The sequence below is a fragment of the Vigna unguiculata genome, chromosome 6 (genome assembly GCF_037176805.1).
Source record: "Vigna unguiculata cultivar grain cowpea cultivar isolate G323 ecotype 2 chromosome 6, ASM3717680v1, whole genome shotgun sequence".
NCBI lineage: Eukaryota > Viridiplantae > Streptophyta > Magnoliopsida > Fabales > Fabaceae > Vigna > Vigna unguiculata.
Window position 1 is genome coordinate 16,271,891 of NC_140797.1, and position 3,579 is coordinate 16,275,469.

Genomic DNA, 3,579 nt, shown 5'->3' on the forward strand with positions numbered 1-3,579 from the left:
TTATCGACAGATTTACCGACGGATTTTTTCGTCGGTAATTACCGACGGAACATGATTTCCGTCGGTAAAATTTTACAGACAAGCATTTTACTGACGAATTTTTGACCGTCGATGATCCGTCGGTAATGTTGATTTAGCGACGGATTTTGGCCATTACCGACAGATTTTGACCGTCGGTAATAATGGTTTTTCTTGTAGTGAACTATGGCAACAAAAAGATGATGGAACACGTAATAGAGATGAAATCATTACAATGTGTCTAGAAGGAATGAATAGAGACCAATGGGCTTCTTTTGTTGACTACCGTTTAAATTCAAGGACAAAGGTAATAACAACTATCTTTTCTATTCTTTTAAGTGTTACTTTACTTATTTTGAGTAATTTTCTACATATATGCTTAGGAAATTGCCCAAAAAAATAAGGATAATAGAAAGAAGCAAACAGTTCCTCACACAGGTGGATCGAAGAGCATTGCACGAAAGAAGGATGAGATGGTAACTTTATTCTTCAATCATTTTTGTTATATCATATATGATTCATGATTTTCTTAAGTTTTATAGGAGCAAGAGCTTGGTCGCAAAGTTAGTAGGGGAGAAGTTTGGATAGCAACACATAAACATGCTAATGGGGAATTTGTGAATGATGGAGCAAGAGAGATTGGAGTAAGCATAAGTTTTCTAAAGAAAAATAATGAATCAAATTGAATGTTACCTTCATTGAATTAAAGCATATGAGACAAATACATCTTCCCTTTCGCAAGATATATCAATTGAAGATTCACTAGCTCATGTTTTGGGAAGTAAAGAACATTGTGGTCATGTCCGAGGAATGGGATTGGGACCTTGCCCTTCTCGTGTGTTTTGATATACTAGGAATTTTCATTTTGGGACATCCTCATCTTGTCCTTCTTATTCGGAATTGCAAAATCAAGTTATTGAACATTCATTTTCATGTGTAGCAATATGATGTTGTTTGCTTTGGATTGTCATGCCAAGGTTGTAAATGTTGTTGTGTTGAATATTATTGGACACTATTAATGTTGTTGTTGTGTTGCTTTGGATTGTTTTCTATAAGTAGGAGTAAGAAATGTAGTATATTTTTGTTGATAGATTGAGTGTTTTATAATGTTTATGTGTTTTTTACTATTTTAATAATAGATTTTGTTTTAATATAGGTCACTGCATTAAAGTCACAATTGGATGAACAAAATAAACGACATGAAGAACGTGACAAAACACTTGATGCAATCATGAAATTCTTTTCTCAAAATTATCAGGGTCAATTGCCTCCTGAGTTGACTATGTCCAATCCTACACTGGTAATGTTTAAGACTACATAACTTCTTTTATTTTTCAGAGTTTAAATTTGTAATTATTGTAGGTTTGTGATCAAGGAAGTGTGCCAACTAATACAACAACTTCTGGACATAAGGAAAATCATATGTGATAATTGAAGAATATAATATAATGTGGAAGTTAATTGAATCATTTTATGGTTTGAGAACCATTGCAGTACTTCATGATAGTTTTTGCTGACTAATATTGTACTTGAATTTGAATTTGAATTCGTATATTTGTTATACTTTGATATACACTTAGTCATCTATAAATAATTTGTCAATTTGATGAGTTTATATCTATTTATGTATAATTTCATTAAATATAGATTAAAAAAATAGAATAAATGAAAATAATTGTGATTGAAAAAATATATATATGAATACATGATGAAGGATTGACCCCAACCAAGGATGGAGGCACATGCTTAAGAAGACTAAGCATGTTTAGAAAGGAAGTTCACTAATCCTTCATCCCTTTCATTTGTGTTTGTTATTTTTTATTCCCTAAGTTGACTTAGTTGAATCAACTTTAGTTGACTTGTTGACCTTTGACTAGGTTTGACTTGTTGACTATAGTTGACTTGACTTAAGCCAACATGCTAATCTATGTTTATTTGCTTTGTAAGTTAATTAGGAGTAAGAAAGCAATGTTAGGTGGCGCATGGTGATTGGGGAGCATAAACGATGTGGAGGAGAGAGTAAAGCAAAGGCATAAAGCATAAAGTAAAAGGTATGAAGCAAGTGTACCTATGTACCTTTGGTCTCCTTTGTTTTTAGCACACTTTGGCCACTTTTTGGAGACATATGAGACACATTCTTTGTCTGCTTTTGTGCTAAAACGAAATTAGTCTTGCACACACCATAGTTAGGTCTTTTTTCTCTCATTTTTGTAACCTTATTTGACCTAGTTTCTAGAAGCTAGGGTTAGGTTTTTGTAGAGACATCCTTAGGTATCTTTTATTTGCTTAGAGGCCCCTAAACTCTTCTATATAAGGGGTGCTCCTAGACATGTAAAAGGGTTGAACATTTTGAAGTAAAAACACTCTTGTGTCTCAACCATTTGTGAGAGTTTCCTCCCTAGGGAGTGAATACTTTAAGCCTTATCTTGCATAGCAAGTGGCGGCACACATCCACTCATCTTCAAGGTTGCCATGGCTTCTAGCCTAGCCTTGTAGTGGCATGCTTCTCACTTTTTTACCATTTCTTTCCTTTCCATTTTATGTTTTCTTCTTCCTTTAATTGTTCTTGGTTTTCTATGGTTTATGTGCTTTCCATTTCCTTTTTATTTTGAATCAATCCATCATCTTCTTCTCTTGAGCTTTGTGAAAGGAACCTTCACATCTAGACAGCTTGCTATCTTAATGTCTAGTGGGGATTTCACTTAGCTTTCTTAATCAACTCACACCATATTCAATCATCTTAAAAAGGGATAAGATAATCCTTCATCAATACATAAATGATAAATGAGTAAAAAAATATAATAATAATTTAAAAATCAGTGGTACTTTACGGAGGTTTTGAAACCTATAATATTTTACGGAAGTTTTGAAGTCCAGGGTATTTTAGGGGGTTTTGAAACCCGTGGTATTCTATAGGGGTTCTGAAACCTATGTTATTTTATGGAGGTTCTAAAACCTATAGTATTTTATGGAGGTTTCAAAATCCATGATTGTTTACGGAGGTTTCAAAAATCATGGTAATTAACCGGGGGTTTTAAACCCATAAAACTTAACTAAGGTTTTAACACCTATGTTAAATACAAGAGGATAAAAAACCTCCGTTATTGATTGGTGCTTCCTGGGGTTCGTCAAAACCCTGGCTAAAACATTCTCTAGGGGTGGTTTAGCGGGAGAAATCGAAACTCCGGGTAAAGAACTTAGTAGAGGTTTTAACCTTGGGTAATGTAAAAATAAACCTCCGTTAAAAATATTTTTTCTTGTAGTGGAAAATGATGTAAAAATATGACTTTTCAAATTCTTTTTACAAAAATAATTAACAACAAAAATTTGAAAATTGTTCTAAAATAAGGTTTAAAAAATAATTATTAATTATAATTTTTTTTTACATTATTTTATAAATCCATTTAAAGTGAACAACACAAACTTCACACTGTAATCCGCTTGATGTCATCCTCTCCCTCTCCATCCAATCAACCTTGAGGGAAAGAGAGGGGTAAGGAAGAGGGAAATTTTTCTATTTTTAAATCATCTATGTTATGTCTTCGTTTGAGGGTGATATCA

The 3,579-nt window shown here is 33.0% G+C and overlaps 1 pseudogene; it reads left to right on the top strand.

Moving 5' to 3' along the window:
• The first annotated feature begins 253 nt into the window (after positions 1-253).
• LOC114171146 (uncharacterized) lies at positions 254-1,446 on the top strand (annotated as a pseudogene).
• The last annotated feature ends 2,133 nt before the right edge of the window (positions 1,447-3,579 follow it).